The sequence below is a fragment of the Acomys russatus genome, chromosome 8 (assembly GCF_903995435.1).
Source record: "Acomys russatus chromosome 8, mAcoRus1.1, whole genome shotgun sequence".
Classification (NCBI taxonomy): domain Eukaryota; kingdom Metazoa; phylum Chordata; class Mammalia; order Rodentia; family Muridae; genus Acomys; species Acomys russatus.
The window spans coordinates 61,076,358-61,095,811 of record NC_067144.1 but is presented as its reverse complement, the minus strand read 5'-3'; positions in this window follow the sequence as shown (position 1 = coordinate 61,095,811).

The window sequence follows — 19,454 nt, the reverse complement described above, 5'->3', positions numbered from 1 at the left end:
TTTTTATTTTTTGGTTTTTCGAGACAAGGTTTCTCTGTGATAGCTTTGGCTGTCCTAGACTAACTTTGTAGACCATGCTGACCTCGAACTCACAGCGATTTGCCTGCCTCTGCCTCCTGAGCGCTGGGATTAAAGGCCAGCACTCGGTAAATTCCCAAGTGATATAATCTTTATAAATGATTATCTCATGCTCAATGAGACAAGTGGCAAGATTTACAATAACACATTGATAAGACAGGATAAAATGAATGAATGGGTCCTGAAGCAATAAACACAGTGCAATATCTTGGAGTTTTAAATTTTTATATAAAACATTATTAAACCATTAGTATTAGCATCATTTTTATTCAGTTTTACTACTGAATAAATCAGAATTTTTATTATCAGTTCAGATGCATTGTTCCAAATTAGTGTTTATTTTAAATGATACAAAAGTAAGTGGACACATGACCTCCGAATGAGATTAATATAACAGGGACTTATGTCATTGTTGCTCTGTTCACAATAGCCAAGGAATGGGAAGAGGGGAGATGTTCCGCAACTGAAGAAGGGAACCAAAAAAATATGGTAAATTTCAACATGAAATATTATTCATTCATTTAATAAAAAACGAAATTCAAAGATAAATCGATGAGGTTTGAAGTAACCTAACCCAGAAATTATGTCACACCTTTTTTCATTTGTTAATATTATCTCTGAGTTTTAGATATGTGAGATTTATTTGAAACACCCATAAATGTCTTAAATTTACTAAGGCTCCACAGAGAGAAGACACTTTCAAGGGAGGGAAAATAGGACACACTTGTATAAATGATTAAATGTGACTACTGGGAAAAGAAAGGTTAAATCAGGGAGAGGCCACTAACAGCCAGGAAGATGAAGGGTTAAATGATACTAAAAGGTTTTTTTCTTGCATCATTAAAATTATGAAATAAAAATGTTTCAGAAATCCTATTTTACTTTATAAACCAAGCTTAAATCTCTCTTCAAAATGTGTTAAGAAATCATGGGTTATACTAAGTAACTACCTTTTATTTTTATTTTTCCTTTTATTTAATATAAATATTATCTCTTACATAATACATCTTGATTATGGTTTCCTCTTCCCATACTCCTCCCATTTCCTCACCACCTCCCATCCTGTCTAAATCTTTCATATTTCTGTCTCTCATTAGAATAAAAACAGATATCTAAGGCATAACAATAAAAAAGGCTGGGTTGAGGTGATTTGATATGCTCTGGCCTGTGTGTATCAGATGAATAGAGGATGGGTTAGGGGGAAGTGGGAGAAAGAGTGTGACCTGGAGAGAAAAAAGGAGGGGCCTACAGTTGCGATGTAAGTAGTCATAAAATAATAAAAAATAGATAAAATGCTGAAGAAAAATATGAAAAATAAACTAAAGAAAATTAAAAATAAGATAAAAAATAAGGAAAAGGCCTAACATGTCATTATAAGACAATGAAGCTCCAAAGATATAAATGCATTTTTTTTCCTGTTTGTTCTCTATAGCAGTGTGCATCCTACCCTTAAGAACACTTGTTTCTGCAGTGAAACTTCCTTGGAAGAAAGTAAATATTCATTCGCAGGTAATTGTCAGTTGAAGATAGGAATCACTTCTTTTCAAACATTCTTCATCCTCTCCTCTTATCTCACAAGGAATTTGCAGTTCTGTTAATAACATCTTTAGCCGGGCGTGCTGAAGCACATCTTTCATCCCAGCACTTAAGAGGAAGATGCAGGTGGATCTCTGTGTGTTCGAGGCCAGCCTGGTCTACAAAGCAAATATAGAACACCCAAGGCTATCCAGAGAAACCCTGTCTTGCAAAACTGAAAAGAAAAGGAAAGAAAGAAAGAAAGAAAGAAAGAAAGAAAGAAAGAAAGAAAGAAAGAACACGTATCTTTAAAACATACAGATTTCCTCATATTTGACCATGTCCCCTGGAGGGGGATACCTGGCAGCACTCAGAGGAAGGATAGCAGGTTACCAAGAAGAGACCTAACACCCTATGAGCATATACAGGGGGAGGAAATCCCCCTCAGGAACAGTCATAGGGGAGGGGAATAAGGGGTAAGTGGGAGGGAGAGAAGAATGGGAGGATACAAGGGATGGGATAGCCATTAAGATGTAACAAGAATAAATTAATAAAAAGTTAAAAAAAAATACAGATTTCACGTCCATAGTGTCCCTGCTTCATGGTTAACTTTGAGGTCCAATTCACAACTTAATCCTGAAACATTTACAGACTTCAAGAGACAGAAATAGTTGCCACAAGGCTGCTGTGAAACAAATACTGTTTAAAAGAGTCCTAAGTTGGTTTTAGGAATTTGGTGCAATATTTATGTGTCACCTACTGATCAGCTAATGGCTTTTAATGTAAACATAATTCTGGGTCATTTTTTAAAACACTGAGGTGAGTAACTTGCTTACCATGTAACATACTAGGTGTAGAAAATAATGTTTGAGTAATTACTAAGAGATAAACGTGTTAGAAATAAGTAGACTTAAGCTATGCTCTATTACAGCCCACTGCTATGTAATGTTATCACAATGAATGTACTGGAATTTCTACTTCAGCATCTGTAAAATGAAGAAAGCACTGAATGTTTCACATGGTTCTACTGAGGATTTAATTCTCAATTGTTCATAAGTACTAGCTATAAATCTGTAAAACATTTTAACATTTCATCAGCACCATGTCATGTTTTCAGTGATGGTTTATACATTATTTAATAATCTTGAAACAAACCAATGCCGGAATAGTCTGCATTAACTGGATGTGATTTGATCTACAAGCAAACTTGTGTGGACTGTGTATTTATTGCTGAGTGTATTCACATGCATTCTTCTTTTCTTTTCCTTGCTGTGATAAAACCCTTGGACCAAAAACAACATAAAGGATAAAAGGTCATATTTCATCTTCCAGGTTGCAGTCCAGCACTGGGAGAAGTCAGGTCAGGAACTTGAAACATAATTCATGGAGGAACAGAACTTACTGATTTGCTCTCTGCTTCCCATGATGGTTCATTTTCTCTGAAATACATTCTTTTTTTCTTACATGGACCACCAGCCTAGTGATGGTGCTGCCCTCCATGGTGGAGACCCTCTAAAGTTATATTACAATCAAGAAAAATCCCTTAAAAATAGTCACACAGTCCTATTTGATCCATTGATTCCTTCAAGTAGACTATTCTTTCATATGACTGTGTCAATTGAACAATAATGTTAACCAAGATGCCAAGTACAACATGGTAAAGTACAGTAATGAAATGGTCAAGAGTATTGCTTAAAATTAAAGAAAATGGAAAAAAATAACAAAAACAACAAAACACTTAACATGATGTAAAAATTAGTGACAAATAAAGCTTTAAAAAGAATAAAAATTTAAAACATACAGGTAAACAATTGATTATGGTCATTGAAGTCATTAATAATTGATCTTATAACAAGCAAATGATGTGGAATATTTATTGAGGATATACTTATATTGATTGGTTTTCCATAATGAAGATAACTCACCATATATATTATATATAATTTCAAATGATATGTTATCATATCCATAGTGAAGACATCTCAAACAATGGCATGGTATATTCAGTAGCTTAAATTGAGATGAAGTTCAAAATGTGAAATTTATTTTCAAACACTATCCACGGATAGAGTGCTTTCATGCTTTACCTTCAGCACAATGAAAATTATGAAAAACATAACCCTTACTTGGCCAAAATATTTTGACTATTTGTTCATTAGTTTAATGCTAGGCTTTCAGATTTTTCTTTGTGACATATTGTCCATCCTTTCATCAAAGACTTAAAGTTCTCAATGTATAAATAGGTGTGCGCAGAGTGAGGAACACGGTGACAATAATGTTCATATGGATTTTCTTATGGAAGGAATGTACATGGTCTCTGCTGAAGGAGGAAGGAAGCAGGGTCACTGTAGCATTCTTTGCATCAGCCTGTCAGATAGAACACTACAAGATGAGAATGGAATGGACCGGCAATGAAAGAAAGTCATTGTCCCTTGCATGGAGCTGGATCTCTTCCCATTCAGTTTTCTGCTGCCAAGATAGATAATATGCTTGCTTTGCCACTGAGTGCATCTATACAATAAGCACCTTTCAAAATTTAAGTGCGCTCATTTGGACACTCTGTAAACTAAAAGTCTGTGATTGCATTGCTGTTGTTATGAAGGCACATACACTGAGACAAGATCAAACCCTAATTTATATTTTTGACCTCTCTCATTATCGACAAATCACAATAATTCAAAATTATGCAACCAGGCTAAGAATACAATACATGATAATTTATATAACTTAATGTGGTTAGTTTAGATTTTTAAATCTGGAAATGCTAAGAATTTAATTATATGATTATTCATAAAATGATTAATAAGATGGATAATATTTTTTATATTTGTATCACGTAGAGAGACATTTCATGGCACATATAACTATAGTCTTTACAAGCTTCTCAGAGGTTATTTTTGTGTTAATTTTTACTTAATCTATTTGAGTTTCAGCTTACCCTATGTAACATGGCCAAGTCCATAAAAACAGATATACCTGAGAGGATGCAGGGAAAGGGAAATATGTAATCACTGGTGGTGGGATTCTATATTGGCCACTATAGAAATCAGTGTGAGGCTCCTCAACACAACAAGAATAGATCTAACACAAATCCATTTTTCAGTATTTACCCAAAGGACTCTTGTATCCTACAACATAGATACTAACACATGCCTATTGCTTGATGTTGTATTCAAAATAGGCTAAAATTGGAAACAACCTAGATGTTCATCAACTGAAAAACACGTAATGAAAATGTATTTTAAAAAACAGAAAAAAAGAAAGTGTATTATACTTACATAACTTATTATTAAGCTCTTGTGTCATTCTTTCTTTTAAACTCTATTTAATTTGGGGTGTTTAGGCTTCAGCCACACTTACAATCTCCCAGTCCTACATAGGAGCAAGGTACTGGGGAGAGAGAGTCTTTTTACTTCGCCTAGATGTTTAGTGTAAATTGAATTATTTTGGGTTATACTGTTCTCCATTAACAGCAGAAACAGCAAGCAGTCTCCTCCAAGCCACTGAGCCCCAAAGCATTTCTCTTCATCTGTCTGCTCCAAACCACCACAATGTCCATCTCTGGACTCTTCAAATTGCTACATGATATATGCAATGCCACATGCTAGACCATGTTCTCTCTGGGCTCCCATTTCTATCCTCAGAACCCTACACCATGTCCCCTTGGTGCTGCAGGAGGAAGGCCTTACCAGTTGGCAAAAGTCATGCCCTATAGAAGACAATCAACAGGTGTGGACAAATTAAAACCAAAATTAAAACCCCATACTTGGAATTAAAACAAAAAAATATTTACATAACACAATTGAGTTTACAAGGAAACCAAACTTCCATTACAAACTGTGAAGTAAATGAAATTATACAGTTTTCCAGCAAACAGATGGAGGTAGAAATAGTCATCCCGATTGAAGTAACTTAGACTAAAAAAAGACAAATACTGCACACATGGATGTTAGTTTTAGGATTAATATATGTATTTTTATATTAGAATAACAACAGAGGCTAGATAGCTATTAAGAGCCATGGTTGGAAAAGGAGATATTCTAAGGAAGAATAAATAGGATATAATGTTATAAAGAAATGTTATATATCCTTGATTCATTGGCCAGAGGGTTCCCCTAGGGATTCCAAACATGGCAGGCTTTTGCAACTGTTATTGATTGTTCTGTATATCCCAGGGGTAAGGGTATGCTTATTTAAGTCATCAAAGATGGAGTAATCAAAATAGTCATTGACTAGAATATTCACCTCTACTGACAAGTGTCCCTGGTTCTGCAAAGTATTTGCCCACTATCAAAGTAAAAAGAAATAAAAATCATCAATATCACCCAGCTACAAATGCTCTGACCTACAACTGTGACCCCGCAAGATATTCTAATATGGTACTAGTGGCACAAATATTATGGGACTGATAATTCACATTTGAATTAACGCCTGCTCCTTGACATATAACCGATACTTAACAGTGAAAAATGTCTAATGTTATGAGACTAGATACATCATGGGATCAAAAGGTAAACTTACTATTATGATTATGATAAAAAAAACAAACACCAAAACACTGATAAAATGACTCCTAATGCCATACTGCTATACCTTCATCTCATTGCATCATTCAATTCAGAGAAGGTTCAACTTGGCCTAGATGGGAATTAACAGAAACCTACAAGTGGACAATGAGCAGAGAGTGGAAGACTATGGAATACTCAAGTCTAAATGGGATGTCTTCATTAAACCTCTCCTGTCAAGCTTAGGGAGACATGCAGAAGAGGAGGCAGAAAGATTCAAAGAGGTAGAGATTACCACATGACTCTAGGAAAACATCTTCTCAACACAACCAACAGAGATGAAGCAACATGAACTCACAGAAAATGACAGCATCCATAAGACCTGTAGACATTCAAAAAATGATAACATCCCAGAATGGAGAAGGTAAAATGGACATAAATATTCCTAACTCTAAACAAAAATGTTATTTGCAATTAATAGATGCTGAAAACAGGAAATAGGTTTCTCTAATTGGTTGTCACTATATATATCATTATCACTCTGTGGCAGGCATCATGACCAGTAGTAGAGGACCAACACAAAATCAATTTCTTCTTAATTTTTCTTTTTGGTGTCTGTGTGTCCCCTCGTGTGTGTACCCTTTCTTTTATGACTTCTGGTATTTTTTGTCTTACAGTTTTTTTGCTTCACTTGTTTGTTTGGTTGGTTTTCCTTTTTCTTTTATTTTTTTTTTAATTTTTTTTTATTAATTTATTCTTGTTCCATCTAAATGGTTATCCCATCCCTTGTATCCTCCCATTTTTCCCTCCCTTCCATTTTCCCCTTATTCCCTTCCCCTATGACTGTTCCTGAGGGGGATTACCTCCCCCTGTATATGCTTATAGGGTATCAAGTCTCTTCTTGGCAACCTGCTGTCCTTCCTCTGAGAACCACCAGGTCTACTCCTCCAGGGGTCATGGTCAAATGTGAGGCACCAGAGTACATGCGAAAGTCATATCCCACTCTCCACTCAACTGTGGAGAATGTTCTGCCCATTGGCTAGATGTGGGTAGGGGTTTAAAGTTTACGGCCTGTATTGTCCTTGGCTGGTGCCTTAGTTTGAGCAGGACCGCTGGCCCCAAATCTGCCTATCATAATGTTCTACTTGTAGGTTTCTAGGACCCTCTGGATCCTTCTACTTTGCTATTCTCCCATGCTTCTCTCACCTAGAGTCCCAGTATGATGTCCTCCCCTCTGTCCCAGTCTTGGTAAGTGAAGGCTTTCGTGGGACATGCCCCTTGGGCTAGTATGCAGATATAAGTGAGTATATACCATTTGAGTCTTTCTGCTTCTGAGTTAACTCACTCATTATGATCATTTCTAGCTCAATCCATTTATCCACAAATTTGGGAATTCCTTGTTTTTAATAGCTGAGTAGTATTCCATAGTGTATACATACCACAGTTTCTTTATCCATTCTTCTACTGATGGACACTTAGGCTGTTTCCATGTTATGGCTATTATGAATAAGGCTGCTATGAACATGGTTGAGCAAATTTTTTTTTTGTTGTGTGCTGGAGCATCTTCTGGGTATATTCCAAGGAGTGGAATAGCTGGGTCTTGAGGAAGCCCTATTCTCATTTTTCTGAGATAGCACTAGATAGATTTCCAAAGTGGCTGTACTAGTTTGCATTCCCACCAGCAATGAAGGAGTGTTCCTCTCTCCCCACATCCTCGCCAGAATGTGGTGTCGCTTGAATTTTTTATCTTAGCCATTCTGATGGGTGTAAGATGGAAACTCAGAGTTGTTTTGATTTGCATTTCCCTGATGACTAAGAAGGTTGAGCATTTCTTTAAGTGTTTCTCAGCCATTTGATATTCCTCTGTTGAGAATTCTCTGTTTAGTTCCAAGCCCCATTTCTCAATTGGGTTATTTGGTTTGGTGGTGTTTAATTTCTTGAGTTCTTTATATATTTTGGATATTAGACCTTTGTCAGATGTAGGGTTGGTGAAGATCTTTTCCCAGTCTGTAGGCTGTCGCTTTGTTCTCTTGACAGTGTCTCCTGCCTTACAGAAGCTTCTCAGCCTCATGACGTCTCATTTATTAATTGTTGACATTAAGGCTTGGGCCGTTGGTGTTCTGTTCAGGAAGTTGTCTCCTGTGCCAATATGTTCCAGGCTCTTCCCCACTTTTACTTCTAAGTGACCTAGTGTCTCTGGTTTTATGTTGAGGTCTTTAATCCATTTGGATTTGAGTTTTGTGCATGGTGACAAATATGGGTCCAGTTGCATTTTTTTACACATAGACGTCCAGTTAGACCAGCACCATTTGTTGAAGATGCTATCCTTTTTCCATTGAATGGATTTGGCTTCTTTGTCAAAAATCAAGTGACCATATGTGTGTGGATTCATATCTGGGTCTTCGATTCGATTCCACTGATCAACCAGCCTGTTGCTGTGCCAGTACCATGCTGTTTTAATTACTATTGCTTTATAGTACAGTTTGAGATCAGGTATGGAGATCCCTCCGGAGCACCTTTTATTGTACAAGATTGTTTTAGCTATTCTGGTTTTTTTTTTTTTTTTCATATGAAGTTCAGAATTGACCTTTCAGTGTCTTTAAAAAATTGTGTAGGTATTTTGATAGGGATTGCAGTGAATCTGTAGATTGCTTTTGGTAGGATGGCCATTTTTACTATGTTAATTCTCTTGATCCATGAGCAAGGAAGATCATTCCATCTTCTCAGGTCATCTTCAATCTCTTTCTTCAGAGTTTTAAAAATTTTTTCAAACAAGTCCTTCACTTGCTTAGCTAGAGTAACTCCTAGATGTTTTATATTGCTTGTGGCTAATGTGAAGGGTGTGGTTTTCCTAATTTCCTCCTCTGCAAGCTTGTCCTTTGTGTATAGGAAGGCTACAGACTTTTTTGGAAATAAAAAACCACACGATCATCTCTTTAGATGCAGAGAAAGCATTTGATAAAATCCAACACCCATTCATGTATAAAGTTTTAGAGAGATCGGGGATACAAGGCACTTTCCTCAACATAATAAAGGCTATATACAGCAAGCCAATAGCCAAAATCAAAGTAAATGATGAGATACTCAAGGAAATTCCTCTAAAATCGGGAACAAGGCAAGGCTGCCCACTCTTTCCATATCGCTTCAATATAGTACTTGAAGTTCAAGCCAGAGCAATAAGACAACAAAAGGAGATCAAGGGTATCCAAATGGGAAAGGAGGAAGTCAAATTATCCCTATTTGCAGATGACATGGTAGTGTACATAAGTTACCCTCAAAATTCCACCAGAGAACTCCCACAGCTGATAAATACGTTCAGCAAATTAGCTGGATACAAAATTAACTCAAAAAAGTCTGGTTTTGGTTTTTCAAGACAAGGCCTCTCTGTGTTAGCCTTGACTGTCCTGGACTTGCTTTGTAGACCAGGCTGGCCTTTAACTCATAGCAATGTATCTACCTCTGCCTCCCAAGTGCTGGGTTTAAAGGTATGCGCCACCACCGCCCAGCTACTTGTTTGTGTTTTACAGCTTTTGTTTTATACCTTTTTAGAGAGAGAAAGAAAGGTAAAGGACATGAAGTTGGGTGTGTAGGATGTGGAAGAATTCTAGCAGATGAGAGAAAAAAATGTTCTAAATGTACATACAAAGTTTTTCTTATTTTTTTTAATTTTAAGATTATTTTACTTATATACAGGTAGTAGATTTTTGCCTGTATGTATATCTCTGCATCATTTCTTTTTCAGAGTTTTTTTAATTTAAATAATTTATTTAGATTTTATCTCAATTGTTATCCCCTCACTTTTAACTTCCCATTCTTCCTTCTCTCCCTCTTTCATCCTATTCCTTTCCCCTAGTCTGTGACAGAAGGGGACCTCAACACCCTTTCATGTTTAAAGTTTTGGAGAGATCAGGCATACAAGGCACATACCTAAACATAATAAAGACTATATACAGCAAACCAATAGCAACATCAAATTAAATGGAGAGAATCTCAAAGATATTCCTCTAAAATCAGAGACCAAACAAGGCTGCCCACTTTCTCCATATCTCTTCAATATAGTTCTTGAAGTTCTAGCCAGAGCAATAAGACAACAAAAGGAGATCAAGGGGATTCAGATGGAAAAGGAGGAAGTCAAATCATCCCTATTCACAGATGGTATGAAAGTGTACATAAGTTACCCTTAAAACTCCACAAGATAACTCCTACAGCTGATCATTTCTTTTTTGTGGGATGCAGAAAAGAGCATTGAAATTCTCTGGAACTAAAGAAATAGACTGCTGCGAACTTTCCTGTAGTAGCTTCTAGTCAAACTCAGGGCCTCTGGATTAATTACCAATGCTCTCAACCACTGTACTATCACTTTGACTCATCAATTATTATTATTTATTTTATTTTATTTTATTAATTTATTCATATTACATCTCAATGGTTATCCCCTCCCTTGTATCCTCCCATTCCTCCCTCCCTCCCATTTTCCCCTTATTCCCCTCCCCTATGACTGTTCCTGAGGGGGATTTCCTCCCCCTGTATATGCTCATAGGGTATCAAGTTAAACCATAATGAGTCGATTATGTTCAGTTATCATATGTGGACACTAAAGTATAAATCACTCTTTGTTGGTTCACTGACATCCTTTTAACATGCACATCATGTAGCATCAAAGAGAAGAATTTTCTATTAATTGACATCAAAATCATGGATTTAGTTAGCTACTCAATTGATAAGTAAGTACATACTGATATCAGTAAAAACAAATGTGTAGAGGTACTGATAATAATACTCATAAAAGTAAGTGCAGTGGAAAAGGTGTCTGTATGTAACATGAGTTAAATGTTGCAAGCATGTTATCATTACTGCATAACTTAAGAATACCTAGAATGAAATCATATAAAAGAAAATTTACTCATATCAATCAGGTACAAGGAATCTGTTATTCTTTCTATTTTCAAATTGAAAAGAAGAAAAAGATCATATACAGCTTATTTTAGTAAGTAGTTTTTTACTACTTGCAATTTATTTTTATTTTTGTTTTGTTTTGTTGTTTGTTTTTGTTTGTTTGTTTGTTTGTTTGTTTTTGGAGATTCCTCCGGAGGATCTTTATTGTGTTACATTTGTATTAATTATTCTTGTTACATCTCAATGGTTATTCCATCCCTTGTATCCTCCCATTCTTCCCTCCCTCCCATTTTCTCCTTATTCCCCACCCCTTGACTGTTTGCAGTTTAATATTTATGATGTACTAGAGTTTTGTTAATATTTATCCTTACTTTTCTTTCCTACCATAAAACCCATAATATGTATTTTCTCTGACTTTAATTTTTATGCTCACTGTAGCCATGAAAAAACATTTGCAAAATAATGACTTCACAATGAATGCTTTTCACCAATTTACTCTTAGGTCTTTGTAAGGCGTCTTTTGCCTATATAAAGTGGCACTTTTAGCCTGATTGGATCTTACTTGAAAGACTCTTCCCTATAGAGTACAGGCTTGCTTCCAGAAAATACTAGCAAGGTGCCAATGGAAGCAATTACACTGTCTGATCCTGCTGCAACACCTTTGATCTATGACAGTGATCAGCGGGGAGACCATGCCTGGTACTGGAAACCTAGCCAGATTTCTCGGAAATAATGGAGTCATGGATTGTAGAAAAAAAATCTACTACCACTATTAGTGTAGAGTAATCACTAACAACAGTAACTTCCTTCTTTTTACATTTACTCCCTCCCTTTCCTGGACTTGGGCTTGTTCTTCCTACTTGTTCTTTTTTTTTTTTTTTTAATTTATTTTTTTAATTTATTCACTTTATATCCTGATTGTATCCCCCACCCTTGTTTCCTCCTGGTGTCCTCTCTCTCTCTCTCTTTCTCTCTCTCTCTCTCTCTCTCTCTCTCTCTCTCTCTCTCTCTCTCTCTCTCTCTCTCTCTCTCTCTATTTCTCTCCCCACCCAGAAACCCTGCCCTAGTGCTAATAAATGGCAAGCCCTCCTCCCCTACCATCTGACCCAAGTCTATCAAGTGTAGTCAGGACTCCCTGCATCCTTCTTTTCTGCGGCCTGGCAAGGCCGAGCTGATCACCTAGTGAGCAACAAGGTCCATGTCAGAGACAGTTGCTGCTTCCCATACAAGGTCACCCACATAGAGACTGAGCAGCTTATAAACTACATCTGAGCAGTGGGTCTAGGTCTTCCCTATGCATGGTCCTTGGTTGATGCATCAGTCTCTGCAGTTTCCCCAGGGACCATATTTGTTGGCTCTGTTGTTCTCTTTGGGGAGCTCCTTGCCTCTCTGGTTCCTTCTATCCCCCAACTCTTCCATTACAGTCTTTGCACTCTGCCCAAAGTTTGGCTGTGAATCTCAGCATCTGATTTGATCTTCTACTGGGTGGGATCTTTTAGAAGACATCTATGGTAATCTCCATCCTGTTTCCTCCCTTTTACCGCTTCTAGTGACTACACTATCTGCCCTTCAGAATAAAAATTAAGCATTCTCCCTTGGCTCCTCCTTGATATTTGGCTTCTTTAGGCCTATGGATTGTTCTATGGTTATTCTCTATTATATAGATAATATCCACTTATAAATAGGTATTTCATTATTTATGTATTTATTATCCTTTGAGAATTTCATTCATGTAAATAATGTATTATTTTTCAACGTCTTTTTTCCCCAAATTTGAACACTTACATTTTAAAACATGCTGATACTATGTTTTAAAATAAATACTTAATGCCTCCAGTATGTGAAAGATTATAAGACCTTTTTATGGAACATGGACAGCATATTATGGACTTCTAATAGCCATCAATGGTAAATTAACCCCTCAACTAAGGGTAGAATTTGTGAACTCTTGCTACACATACACTTGAGTTTTGGCTGGCTTGATCCTTTGCAGGGATTAGGCATGTAGTCGCAGCTACTGTGCATACTTGTTTTCAGTGGTCCCATCATGTTTAGAGAATCCTACTTCACAAAAGATGTTATTCAGCTGATAATTCTGAGAGTCATCTGTGTTGATCATGTCAGTATTCTTTTAATGGTAGTTAGCATTAGGAGGACTGGAGAATCTCAAACAGGCAAGCATATTAACAGGGATAAGAATGGTCACATAGGAGGCACCAGAGTTAGTGTGAAAGTCATACCCCACTCCCCACTCAACTGTGGAGAATGTTCTGACCATTGGCTAGATCTGGGTAGGGGTTTAAAGTTTACCGCCTGTATTGTCCTTGGCTGGTGCCTCAGTTTGAGTAGGACCCCTGGGCCCAAATCTGCCTATCATAATGTCTGGAGCCTCATATTTGACCATGTCCCTTGGAGGGGGAGACCTGATGGCACTCAGAGGAAGGATAGCAGGCTACCAAGAAGAGACTTGATACCCTATGAGCATATACAGGTGGAGGAAATCCCCCTCAGGAACAGTCATAGGGGAGGGGAATAAGGGGAAAATGGGAGGGAGGGAAGAGTGGGAGGATACAAGGGATGGGCTAACCATTAAGATGTAACAAGAATAAATTAATAAAAAATTTTTAAAAAATGAATGGTCACATATATAGTAATGAAGGAGTAATACATGCAGAAGATTTAAGAATCTTAATATGTATAAGAGTAAGTATCCAAATAAAAATTAACAAAAGTGGAATGAGATAAAGAGGTGTACTAACTTAGGCCAGGTTCTAATGCTACTCTGAAATCTGACACACCTACAGGCCGAAAAATCCACAAAGGCCATAGAATACTTCTAAACAGCATTATTTACCACACTGATTGAACTAACACACACAACAGTCAATACATTAAGAACATAAAGCATTAGTTTCAAATTTAGTCAAAATAGTTGCCAATATAAATGTTGTTTGGGGTCTTAAATAGGGCCCGATGAATTATACTGTTTAAATAAATTCTGCAGGCTATGTTCATTAGGTAAAATTTACCAGTCTTTCATGCAGAAATGTATAACTGAAAAATCAAAAGAATCTCCCATTTAAAACATATAGGACATTATAAGACAGAACTCAGAATTTGAGTAATTAAATATCTGAAAAACACAGATTATTACAAATATATATATATATATACATATATATCTGAATTAGTGTTTTCTGTCTATGTTCTTGCTAATAGGCGGTGTAACACAGTTACCATTTCCTCTCTTTAGAAATCACATATTTTTCTATTTAAAAGTAATCAGTGACTGAAGAATTAATCTTTTAAAGTTTCTTAACACTCTAGTGAAAACAAGGGAAATGATTATGCAAATCAGTGCTTTTTCAAGCTGATGAATATTCCCTAGATATTAAACTGTCATGTTCTATATCCTCTTCTGTGAAGTTCTGTTCTCTTTAGCTTACACTAATGTGTTTTCACAATTATATATGCTATAATAATGCAGATTTAAAGAACATAAAACTTATTTTAATAGTGTTGCTTCATTTGTGTGTGTGTATATATATATATACACACACACACACACACACACACACACAGAAAAATGTCTAAACAAAAATTTAAACAAACAAACAAACAAAATATGTATATATATATATATTATTGTCGACCTTAAGTCCTGGGTTATTAGTGTTCTGTTCAGGAAGTTGTCTCCTGTGCCAATGTGTTCCAGGCTTTTCCCACTTTTTCTTCTAACCAGTTTAGCGTCTCTGGTTTTATGTTTGACCACGTCTCCTGGATGGGGAGGCCTGGTGGCACTCAGAGGAATGACAGAAGGCTACCAAGAAGAAACTTGATACCCTATGTGCATATACAGAGGGAGGAGGTCCTCCTCAGTCACAGTCATAGGGGAGGGGAGTAAAGGGAAAATGAGAGGGAGGGAGGAATGGGAGGATAGAGGGAAGGGATAACAATTGAGATGTAATATGAATAAATTAATAAAATATATTTAAAAAAGAAAAGAATAAAGATTTTATATTGAGTGTGTAAATATATATATTCAGTTATATACTCCACATAAGAGGAATATATTTGTATATATTACAAATGTAAATGAGGATATATATCGATGTCTGATTTTCTGTTTGTCTGTCTGGTTAGGGTCCTGTTCTTTTGCAGAAATCTTACAGCATGATTTATATGGACTTTGGATCCAAGAACAATATGAGTATAGAAGATTCTTTTAAGGCTCAGATTTCTAAATTGGTCCTGAGTTTTCACAGGTGTCATTCTATGATTAATATATTTGGAAGTGATAATATAATTATTTACACTAGGAAAGAAACATTGGTACATGTTATAATTTTTCTTTTATAGTATTCAGTGAAGTCTGTATTTCTGAGCCCCTAACTATCACCTTACCTGTCACCATAAAGACTTTCCACAGGAGCTTGTTGGTCGATGACAAGTGAATTTGGAATGAGTCACTGAATTGCATCCACAGATGGAGTCATCTTTATCACTTAGTAATTAAGATCCTCCTCTGCTGAGATTATTTTTTGTTGAACATTTCCATCAAAAACAAGCATTTTCCAATTTTTGCTCATTCAAACACGTGTATTCAAATGCCTCTTGTCTGTCTCCCAAGTGTTTCATCATCAATATTCATTTTTCCAAGAAACTTGTCATTTACCTACTGTTATGTCCATTAATCAGCACATGATTGCACCTTTGAATATATCTACTTCCAAGTGAACGATTAGGGAGTTGAACTGATTAGCATATACTGCGCTACTGATATTAAAAAATGTTACAGGGATGGGAAGCATTTATGCATCTGAATACTCTGGGAGTGCAATCAACCATGGGAAACATATGGAAAGCATGTCTGTCATCTGTCCCTTTGTCACCTAATCACAGATAATTACCTTAGAGGTTCTCCACGTAGGCTGACAGAGAAGTCAGTGGCTCAGCAAAAGCAATGCAGATACTTCATGTGGCCTACGGATGGATATACTTAAGGCCAGTTACACCTGATGTGTATAGTCCACTTCCCTTTGACAACATTACATTGTTGTACATGACAAAGTTTACAGCTGAAGGTTTAGATGTATTCATCTAAGACTAGCACCATCAAAGTGGGCATTAAATGATCTCTACACTTTGCTAAAAAGGAAGTGATCATGAAAACCTCATCGGAGGAAGATTATGCAGAGATCTGAGAGGTATAATGGCTGGGTTTTAAGTCATTCAAGGCATCGTGATTTCTAGGCATAACAGTAAGAATTTAATGCAGTGGCATCAATAAATGGAACTGAAACTGAAAACCTCAAGAGATCTCTTGCTATAATAAAATACTAGAATTTCTGCCATCCTCCTCATGCTTCTGGAGGTGAAGAGGCCAAATTGAATGTCAAAAGACAATTGTTGAATCCTGGAAACTGCTTTAGTGCCTGAAGACAAAGAACATCTTATTTGAAGAATATTTAAGGAAACATTTGCCTGTCATAAACAGGCAAAAGCAACTTTTATTACTTTTTGAGTGTGACTAAGATTTCCAGTCATCATCTTTGTTTTCGTTGTTTCCAATATAATGTGTTCTGAGGAGAGGGCCACAAGGAAGATAAATATTCTTTATACAACTGAGAAGCATTTTTGTATTACATCTTACATCTATCTATCTATCTATCTATCTATCTATCTATCTCTATCTATCTATCTATTTTTCTATCTATCTATCTATCTCTATCTATCTATCTATTTTTCTATCTATCTATCTATCTATCTATCTATCTATCTATCTATCTACACACATACATGTCTTTTGTGATCCAAATGTATATTGCTAGCCCGATGCAATCAAGGACTTGATGAATGCATTCTTTGTACTTCCATTTTTTAAGCTCCTAGTTGGAAGCAAGTAGCCAAAATGTAGTGAAAGTGAATGGCAATTTGGTCAAATTGACACAGAATCATGAAAGCTAGTATTTTAAAAGTCATTTCATTTCAGATTGGTATTTCACACAGCTGCATTAGCTACCTGCCTAGCACAGTTTCATATCAGAATTAGAGTTTAAAGACAGCAGACAGGAAACTCACAATCCTAATTTTTCTTTACTGTGCTCTAAATACCAAATGATGAAATGAATAAACATTGATCAGTAAATACAAGAACGAGCTCTTCAAGACTAATTAAATTCACTTTAGAGCCAGTATTTTTTACCTTAGGTATATAATATAAAGTCCAGAACTAGCGATATGCAGAGCATCAGGGTGTTGAGTATTGAATTGTTCTAATTCCATATCTGAGTTCTCACTTGAATTTTAATAAGATTTCAAAGTTCTCTTAATCCTCTGTTTGCATACTTGTGATGGTTCATCTGCTTGACAACTTGAATGCATCTGGAATGCTGTAACATGCAAGCTGCTGGGCACACCTAGTAGGTACTTTTTTTCTTGATTGGGATTGGTTTATGTAAGGTAAGAAAACTGTTTCCAAATGTAGATCATTTGATGTCTGAAGAACCACTGTAAGCCTGGGTGCCAGAGTCAAAAAAAGAGGAGTGGAAGCAAAAAGTTATTGTTTTTGACTGCTTCCTCTCATTGTTACTGGCTACTTTATCTGTCCTGCTGAGAATCCCTCAGCTGGCATGGCACCCTATTTCTTCAGGATTCTTAGGTAAACTGAAGAGCAATTTCCTGCTTCCTGGTGTGGTTAACAGCTCCCACTTTCTTGGCCTTCCCGTCAGAAGACACTCATTACATAGCCAGAGCACACAGCCCATAAAACATATTAATTCACTCTCTTTTTTTGTACATAAATATTTCTTAACTATTGTCAAATGCATCAATATTTAAAGTACTCCATTTTAATATAGTAAATCATAAAGGTATATACACACATATGTGATTATATTGTAAAAATTATTTCACAATTACTTTGCAAGCCAAGAAAAGATAAAATAAAAACAGGGGACAATTCGTTTATCTTTAAAAATGGCTACTAAACATTTGACTTTCTTTGCTTCTGATTTAGTAAAAACTTTATCCACATTTCTCTCAACATGTTTACTCTTAAAATTCCTATAGGATGATTACACAGTCAAACCTAGTAACAAAACTTTATAATCCCAGTTGAGTAATCCTTCATATCTGTGTCATTTCTCCTACCTTTGGGTTCAGTTCGAAAATTAGATGTGTGTTCTGTTTTCTGTAGTCAATGCTCCCAAGTAAAAAGAATACAATTTTCAGAACAAAGGAACAATTATGCTTTAAATAATTATCCTAGGAAAAATTGTAATTGGATTACTACAACTTTTATGTATGATTGTGCAAAATGTGGCTTGGCTTTATTCTGTCAATCTCTCTCTTTTCTTCTACGTATTAATCTTGCCAGGCCATTTCAAACTAGTGAATAATAGGGAAAGGGCGAAAGCTCGTGGGCAGTGTTGTTATTGATAACTGGTGAGGTACTGGGTTGAGCTGAATCACAAGTTTGTCAATTTTCTTCAAATTGGACAAAGCTCAAGATTTGCCTTTATGATTATTATACAAAAGAATAGAGGGCTTGAAATACTAATGCATTTAGCAATAATCCAACACATCTTTCAAAACATTAATAACCAAAAATGTAGCCTCTGGATGATTTAAGTTGCTTATGGGATTTGAACTACAAGGCAGGATGGAAGAGCAGTATTACAAAAGTCCTCATATAAAAATTTGACACTTAGTGTTATCAGGAAGATTCGTTTGTTTAGCTTTTGGTTTTGTTTCAAAGCATTATTTTTATTGTGACTTAAGAGTATCAGTAGCACAAACAAACAAACAAACAAACAACAATAAAATTTAAAGCCTCTTTAGAAATGATCATTTACAAAACAAGTCTCACTATAGAAGAGGAAACCCAGATAAAACACACAAATTCTTTGTTTTGTTTTATTTTTTAAAAATTGGTAACATAATATAAATACATTTCTCTCTTCTCTTTCCTCCCTCTATACCCTCATATATTTCTCCCTTCTTGGTCCCTTTTAAATTCTTGACCTCTTCTATTCATTGTTATTGAACGCATCTGCATGTGTATTCCTAAATATAACCTTTTCGGACTGCATAATGTTACTTGTATGTATGTTTTTAGGGCTTACTATTTGGTAGAGGATAATCATACTGGCATTCTCTTCTCCAGGGAAACCCATGTCTATCTCACCATTCTATAGTTGCTTATAGTTCTTTGAGTAGGATTCAAGCCTCATAGGCTTTCCACTTTGGCATGTATACTGTTGTCAGTTTGTTTGTTTGTTTTCTTGTTAAGTTTATGTTTACACAGTTGTATTGGTGAGATTTCTCCAAGAACAGAAATGTCTTTCCTATAAAAGGCAAAATTAGACACTAAAGAAAGTGCTATTTTTATATCAGAGAAATTAAAAATAAACATGTGATATAAAAATGTATATGGACAATTCTGTAGCAATACCCTTC